Raw genomic sequence first — 9,563 nt, 5'->3', positions numbered from 1 at the left:
TTAATGATATAATTTGCGCAATTGCCGTCACCTCCTGTTGATCGAGGTTTGAATCCTATATCTGGTGCTGGCTTACCACAGTCTTTGAAAACTATAGCTACTATTTGATAAACGCTCAGCATTGTCTTGTTCGCCCGTGATCAGTATATTTGTCTCGATATGAACTCCAGCAGGTCTTCGTCCGTATAAATCCGTATAACGAAACTCCTATGTCCAAATAACACGATTATCGTCATTCTCACTGTTTCTGTTGATAATATACTTGTTGTTTGTATTGCAGTTGCTATTGTTAGCTCTATGACACAGTCAAGCTGGAAGCAACATTCCTCTGAGACGGATGTCATCTTCACCACCGATTTGCTGTTTACAACTAAAGCAAATAGCAACATCATGTGTTCCGATTTGTGTAAGAGGTACCAAGTAAGATGCAAAGCATTCAGCTATACGTTAAACACAAAGGAGTGCCGAGGATACAAGGGTCAACTGACCGGAAGAATCCATCGGAATAACACAATACTTTGGGAGAGTAAGTATAATTAATGTCATGGCAGAACTTAGCAATTTAATCAATATTTAAATAGCTGTTAATATCAAAACAACCATACACGAATAAGTATGAAATAATCAATGAATAGTGGGAAGGTGTTGTAGACAGACTGTCTAACAAATTTATGCTTATTATTAGTTTTTCAGGGACAATTTAGAAATACCCAATTCATCATTCTTATAACCTGCGCATCCGATGAGTCATTGTAATAGCAAAATATTCCGGCAGGGAAAAGTGTCACCGCCGACTGCCAGAGCTTTGTGCTGTAAACCCTGAGCACTTTGTCAGTCTTTTTACATCGAAATAGTCTTATTTCTATGATCTTAATGGCCCATTGATACAGAACATTTGTTTAATATTTCAAGACTCATAAAATAATCATCAAAAAGGTTAAACAGAAACAGTATCGATGATATTGAACCTGCAGCCTGTGCCGTGATCAATTGACAAACTTTGACTCCATCTTGTTATATACATTACCTATCTAATCTTACTATTCTTTAACACTATAATTTAAATGATAGTAATGCTTGCCTAACATTTCTGTTAGACAATTATTCAACTGAATCTATATTCTAAATTCTTTTCCTGGAATGCTATCATTATCATTTGATATCTTAAATTTTGATTGATGTGTCGGTGTACTTGTTTAAGTTGTATGGAGAGGGCTTTCATAGGCTCTGCCTGTTGCTCAATTCCATTTGTCACCAACATCAAGACAATAAAATATTCTGAAATGAAAAAAATATAGATCACAATAATGAAGACAAATTCCTATTTTGTGATGCAGACTGACAGCTTACGTAGGAACACATGCAATATGTTACGCCTATTCATCCAGGCCTCTAAGGCATGCTTTTGGCTTCCTATGGCAAATCATGCAAGCACCGTAAATCCCAAGGAAATGCTGTATATTCATCTGCGTGTGTTTCGTATTATACTTGTGACAGGGGTGTGTAGGAGAGCGGGCTACACATACGATTCTACCTTCGACACATGCATCCGGCCGTACAGTATCATGAAGACCTGGAGCCAGGCCTCCAATATCTGCAACATGGAAGGATCTCATCTCCTCATAACCGATACTATAGGAAAAATACAGGCCACCAAAAATGGCTCGCACAGTGGCACATTTTTAAGTAAGTATTGATACAGCAGATGTGCTTGTCGTTTTTCGATAAGTCAGGATAAAATTTAATAAAGGCTCATTAACTTATTACTTTTATGAAAAATCCCACGTAGAGTGAAAAGTAACCATGGCAATAAAACGTAGCCATGGCAATAAAACATTCACAAAGATACAGGATTAATTTTCCCGGGACATCAGACTTAGCAGGTAGGGGGAAGGAACCGAACCCGCTGCACCCATTACTTGGTTTGGTTTATATGATTAAAAACTCATTTTGCAAGTAACCAGCCTTCAACGTGAAAACTGTTTAACTTGAATTGTCATCTTTTAATGTCATACCAACAGCTATAGCCTTTTAAGGATGACCCTCTTTGTACTAGAGATGAGCGCATGTTTAGGTAGACTGCGATATGTCCATATCAGCCTTCTTGTATAAGTAAGGAAATGAAGGGGATTCTATAGGTCTATCACGAACCAATACCAACACGTCAACAGTCATCACCCAAAACCTAATTCCATAAAATTAGGGAAAAATATGAACAATCGAAATATTAACACAGAGATGCCTGAAAAGGTGAATGAGGCCAGTTATGTCAGAAGAGTATAAGACACTTTCATATGCGTGTATGTAGGATAGAGCATCGGGTTTTACCATATTTTGTGACCCCGAGGGTGGAATATCCCTATCCTACATACACACATAATGAGTCTTTTTCTCTCATATCTTTACCAAAATTTTGGGAAAAGGACAGTCGGTCGGCCATTATCTTCTTTTTTCATTTTTTAATCCGAGGTTTTTATCAAAAACGAACTGGATATTCTTAACGATCATACCTATATTTTGCAAACTTTCAGTTTGCTGTCAAATTTCAAACTATTTTTCGGTATATTGCAGGATGAATATATTATTCGCAGATGAAAAAAAAAAACGAAAATGATCTCTGTGTAATTATATAGTATGTGTAAGTAAACATCCGCGAAAAGAAATTGTTTCGTCATGTACTTCAAAGAAATCAACAAGGAACGGATTTTTATAATTCAGCATATAGTTTTATCATCAAAATCATATATATGATCATTTTAAGAAATATATCAATGTATCTTTTTACTGTTTTAACATTTTTTCAAAATACTGTGACGCTGACATGACGTCACCATAGTCAAAGGAATTCCATTCATAAATTCAAGGCGTGACGTCACACGATCTCCTATTCCGAGTCGCTGTCACTCTCGATCACCATAATTCGATGGCGTTTGGGTGGTGGAACATTTGTGGTGATATTTACGGTGATTTGGCAATTTTCAATGTGAGAACCAGCAAACAAGGATTCGATGCGAGTTTCACATTGTTTCTGGTACAGGATTGTAGGCGTTAACCGTGTTTTCTTGCTGTGATGACGATGGTAAACACACTGTGACATCAGATGTAGGCCTAGTAACGGTTGAAGTTGATGAAATGGTGGCAGAGGATGGTGTTCGGTTTGATGGAATTAATTCGGAGCTTTTTGTGTTGACAACATATTGGAAATCATGTGCTTCTGTCTGGCATTCAGTGTCCTGTAATTATTCAGCGACTGTGTGTTTTTATGACCCGTGACATAAACCTGCAAGGTATCGGGTACATGGTTGTCGGTCATTTTTTGTACAAGGGATTTTCGGACGCTGTAAGAGTTGTCTCCCCTGAACACAGATTACTCCGCGCACGTGTTTTTGCCATGTAAGATAGAATTTTCTTACATAGCTATCTTACATGGGCAAACTCTATCCAATATGGCGGGATATGAGAGAAAAGTGTATTCAGCGTCATCGACCTGACATGTAAATCATGGTCAATCAAAGTAAGGTCATATGCTCATATGAGAACAATGCATACAGCAACGACGCCAACAAGCGGGAGCATCAAAAACGTCCAGCTTCACATTACACAAAGAAATAAAATATTTCGCAAGGCCTCAAACATCATACTTCTCGCTTTATACTGCCAATGGCCGATGTAGTTGGTGGGTGTCTTGTTGAGGGTCTTTTCCAGAAAATAGTGAAATGCATTAGTATACAATGGACAAAAAAGTAAACAAGCCTGCCTTAAACTAAATGTCCAGAACTCGGACATATTTTCTCTTTCGTTATGTGCGGAGAGACATAATATTAAAATGTAGTTAGTTCGTTGTGTTATCATTAGGATTATCTTTCTATATGGAATTAGATCTCACTTTGTTATGTAATTAGTACTCACTTTGTTATGTAATTAGATCTCACTTTGTTATGTAATTAGATCTCACTTTGTTATGTATGTTATTTTTCCAGCTTATGAATTTTGGTGGGTCGGAGGATACGACATAGATGAAAGTTCTGCTATTAACTACCGATGGAAGAACGGAATACCATTACATGAAAACAGTACATTGTGGGGTACTAGCCAGCCCACTAAGACGGAGAGGTGTGTTACGCTTTCCGTTTACGAAGACAGATTACATGACCGTCCTTGCGAGACGAAACTCTTTTTCGCCTGTCAGGAGGATTTGATTTCATGGTGAACTGTACATATTATATCAACATGCCTTGGTGTCGGAATGGAGTATATATTTATGCGGTATTTTCTGTCATCGTCGTCGGAAATTGTAACACATAAAGTATCGTACTGATATCACGACGCCATTACAATGTTCTGTTTGAAAAAAAAAATCGAAAAAGTATGTTTAAAGCTGTGTATTTTCTGTGTGAATGGGTAGGACGTGATATTATATGGTGATAATGATGTTTTTGTCATGACAATCATTGCAGTTCTACCCTGTAACATTACAATACGCCAATACAAGTGTTATCATAAAACAATTAATTCCTGTAATGTTAACATTTCAATGACGTCACGTTGTTTACAACGAGACTGAATATCAAACGACGGCTGACTTGTAGATCTATTTCAATGTTTTCTTCTGTTGTTTGTAACGAAAACTGGTATTTTGCACCAAGTGGCATGTATCTTTTCGTGTTTTTAATGTTATCTGGTATATTGTATTTGTAATGAAAAATGTAACCCTGTTGTACCTAACGTTAATATTGAACACGATCGAATATTTGATAAATTTTCTGAAATATTCAATTTTTAGAACTGACGGTACATCTCTTACAGTATACAAGGACGTATTCTATATGTATGTAGATGTTGTGTACTTAGTGATATGTATCATTACGTTATGGAAAACAAGGTAACACTTCTGTCATGAAAAATAAAAACAAAAAAGAACACTTGCTCATTTTGCAGTGTATCTATTGGCTTCTGTCGCCTTGGAGTACATGCATGCAAACATATGACTGACTAATATACAAATACATTTGTGATTTATTACAACTAATCCAAAACACGATTGCCAATTACTAGAATTACAGGGAGAGATGTGAATTATTACAACTACTGCAAATACAGCTTTGAATTATTACAGATACTCCCAAACGCTGTTGTGATTTCCAAAGGCATGGATTCAAGAAGAAAGTTTTTTAAAGGTGGAAAGTAAGATCGGAAGGAACCCATAGCTTCGTTTTTTAGTGCATATGGTTTATAACAACCACGTTCCACGATAAGATACGATGGGGTATCAGTATTTAACGAAGTAAGAAAGATGACCTCTTTTCCGTGTTTATTTCAAATCGTGTGTCGGTAATGCGAAATGCCATGATGACCACGATCCGCCAACTTCTTGCCAATTTATGGAAGACAAATTTGTAAATAAGGGAGTGGATGGTATCAAAATCAGCAATTATTTTCTCTTGAAGTCTTTTCAGGCTAAAATTCCATCACACTTTCAAATCAGAAATAGAAATACCCCTGTAATTACAGTTACTCCAAGCCCACTGCATACAAACTTTGCAATTACAAACAACGTGTACAACAACGTACAGTAGATAACATTAAACTAGTCCTCCGTTGACTTGTTCTACTTATGAATATGATCCAACTGGGCACATAGTAACTGCTGATTTAATCAATTATTGAAAATGTCAAGCTACGAGAGCTTTACATGAAGGGTCTTAAATATAGTAAAAACCTTCCGTTAAGTGGAATATGAATTTCAATGTACTTATTGGTTCTGTTGAAAACTAAGACAGAGAATGGGTGAAACGATAACATACTGTATTGGATTCACTTTCTGAGTGGGTTAAGTCCATTCGGTCCATCATTGTAAAAGAAAATTGCAGTTTGAAATCTAAATTGAAAACAAAATACAACTAAGCTTTCCTCGATTCTTTTGTTAAATCCACACTTTAAGAGTTACATGCCTGTTATGTGTTATTGCGCCTGAAGATAAGGCGTCCAATAACCTGATCCTTGTCTGCAAACATTATTACATTTCCTTGGAAAAAAAACTGGGTTCGCTTGAAGGATACCTCACTAATACATTGTGAATTCTTTCAAAATACGAAAAACTGTCTAATAATGCTCGGTATAACAATAATTTAGACTGCGGACCCCCTAGCTTATGTTGGATTACCAAACTTCACAAGAATCCATATAACCAAAGTTTCATTGCTGGCTCGGCTAGCTATTCAAGCACCATTTTAAGTACTATCAAATTAGTGTTACAGTCTTGTTGTGATACTGTTTACTCACGAAGTGGAATCAATTTTTGGATTTTGATAACTCAAATGAGCTTTTAACCAATTGTCAACAGCCTCTTCTAAACAGATTTCCTCTGTAAGAACATTTGATTTTACTATCCTATACACCACTATTAAACTGAAGGAACGCTTTTATCCTCTTGTTGTGAAAGCTCTCTCCAAGAAAGATGAACGTCGGTGTATATAAAATCACCGATCAAATTAAAGGAGAACAAGATGCCTATAGGGCCTGTATCGCTCTCCTGGATCTTTATGAGCAACAGTACTATATCTGTGCATATGTTCCACAGTAGATGCTTAAAGCAATATGACAAATTACTCCATATGGGTTCTGTCCCTTAGTTGTCAGTCTCCTCATCTGTTCAATATTAAATTAAGACTTTCTTATGTTTCCAGTTAAATATAATTGATAGCTTTCTTTTAAATCAACGAAAGAAGATGGTCAAACAATATAGCAGAAAAACTCTTAGTTATAGCTGTACGGATGACTCAGGACAGCAGAAGCTTACTTGCCCTTTAGATCATTGTTTACAAATACAACATATTTGAGACTTGCACAAGTCAACAATATATAGCAACAATTAGATATAAAGACAGGAAAAATTAAGCATGTAGTTATAAACCTAACTCAAAACCAATAATATAATGTTTCATGTGTATCATTAGTGATGTCACCATGGTCAGTTAAGCCCCAGTTACTGGAGATATAATGGTAACAGTTTACTGTAGGTCTATAAACACTGCATAGCAAATGGGATCAACTTAGAATTTCTTATTTATTTATCCTATAATTATGAATAATCTTAAATCAACAGGAAGCTCTTACAATTCTCTTTCTGGTCATGTTTTCTGTATTTTAATGCTGTGAACAGAACATAAATAATTGGCTAAGATGTGGTTTTTCACATTATTTAGCTCAAGCCTCTCAGACATCCATGGGTCTTGGCCTAATCTATTTTTTGACATCACTGTGAAATTCCAGCCAAATATATTCCTTTAATAAGTCATTGGAAGGTTCTACATATTTATATATAAGTCTTTGTCTTCGCTGGTCAAATATGATAGCCCTTGGTCAATCGGAGGTTGTTAATGATTTTACCACATTTAACCCCAGTGACCTTAAATATTTTTATGGGTCAAGCTATTTTTTCACACACTATGTGGGCACCATAAAGGGAACATTTTGACCAAATATTATGGTTTTAGGCCTTTTGGTTGAGCAGAAGTTGTTCAAAGGTTTAACGCATTTGACCGTTGTGACCTTGAATATGGGTCAAGGTAATTTCTTTTCTCAAATATTATCGGACATCATTAAGAACCAAATTTGGCATTATATCACTGTCCTAGATATTTAGTTAGTCAGAAGAAGTCGTTTAAAGTTTTAAACACATTTGACCTATGTGACCTTGAATATGGGTCAATGTCATATCCTTTCGCAAACTTTGTTGAGCTTCATCAGAGGAATCTTCCAGCCGTATATAATTATTCTAGGTCTCCCGGTATTTTGGAAGAAGTCGTTTAAAGGTTTTAACACAGTTGACCTCTGCGACCTTGAATATGGGTCAAGGTTATTTTTTCTCAAACTTTGTTGAGCTTCATCAAAGGAACCTTCCAGCCAAGTATGATAACTCTACACCTTTCGGTATTTCAGAAGAAGTTCTTTAAATGAAAAGTTGATGGACACAGGACGGACGACGGACGCCGCTCTATGGCATAAGCTCACTTAATATACGGAGGACGAAATCATCAAATGATCGAGTGTTTGGTTGACAACATCTTCGTCGAGTTTGGTGGTAAGATCTTCCAACAGACTATTGACATAACTATGGAAATCAACTACGCCCCTGTTGCCTGATTTGCTTTTGTTTTCATACGAAGAAGAATTTATTAAAGAGCTTATCTAAAGAGTTCACAAAGTCCTTGCAAAGTCGCGTAAATTCACTTTCAGATATATTGATGATGTTTTGTCTTTGTCTTAACAATAATTCATTACCTACGTCTATCGCATATACCCTGCAGAAATGGACAGAAAAAAACGATAACTCTTCTACATCAGCGGCTTATCTCGATCTTTTCCTACAACAAAACCACCATGAACAGCTTATCATCGAGCTGTATGATAAACGTGATCATTCAATTTCTCTATTGTGAATTTTCCATTTCTGGATAGCTATCTCCTGCATCCCCTACTTTTGGTGTTTACATGTCGCAGTTGGTTCGATATTCAAATGACTGTTCCTATTATCAAAATTATCGTGCAAGGAGTCAGCAACTGACGGACAACATCGTATCATAGGTTTTCAAAAGATGCAGGTTGACGTTTTATGGTCGGCATAGTGATCTCATTGAGAAATATGTTTCTTTGTGCGATATGACAACTGCAAATGACAAATGAATAATACATCATCAACAGTAACGAGGAGGAGGATGGTAATTGTGTTTTTGCTGGTTTATACTGTCGAGGGCCTGCTGGGATCACCACTTAGACAAAATATTGTGATTAAGGGCGAATAAGGCATTACTGCAACACAAGGGTGAGTGTTAAACAGGGAGAAATAACTACCATTTTAAAGACTGGTATGTCAGGGCCAGAACATAGACAACAAATCTCGGTGAATGGGAGATGACTACAGTTGTGCCCACTATGCTACCACTGAAACATTATTAATTCAACTTTAGAAAATGGTCCCGTTACCTTGCCATCAGTCAAATAGTAGGAAGTATCATTAGACATAGAGCTCGTGACAGATGTTTGATACTCGTTAGTTCGCATGTTGGTTCCGTTATTATACCTTGTCCTCTTTTGAGAACATGACATTACTTGGATTGGTGTTATTCTCCTTATGCTTTTCCAGACTCTCCGTGTAAAGCATTTCTGTTCATATTTAGCTCTAGTGTTATAAGTTGAGGTTGGATTATGATTATGTTGATATGTTACCGACATATCCTTTTGCTTTTAGTGTTACGTTGTTACCATTAAGATATTTATCTATGCCGAGGTCAAATGCCCTGATTTACAGGGGAGATTATTATTTAAAAATTTACCTACGTAGGCAATATGTATAATATATTTTTATAAGTATATATAAAGTATATCATCAATATAGTATTGACAATTGGACCGGAACGGGCATAACGTGTCTTTATTTCCTTTTTGAAATATATATATGATTACACGTACCTTTCAATGTCACGGTTTTATTTTCCTCGTACAATAGTAACAGTACCATATAATTGTCCTTGTAAAGGCTATAAGGATTATATATATTAAGT

This window comes from Ylistrum balloti, unplaced genomic scaffold, assembly GCF_031769215.1.
Source record: "Ylistrum balloti isolate Yb309-2 unplaced genomic scaffold, AGI_CSIRO_Ybal_v1 Utg370312, whole genome shotgun sequence".
In the NCBI taxonomy this organism is placed as follows: Eukaryota; Metazoa; Mollusca; class Bivalvia; order Pectinida; family Pectinidae; genus Ylistrum; species Ylistrum balloti.
The sequence above is the reverse complement of the archived record's forward strand: the minus strand, read 5'-3'. Positions refer to the sequence as shown.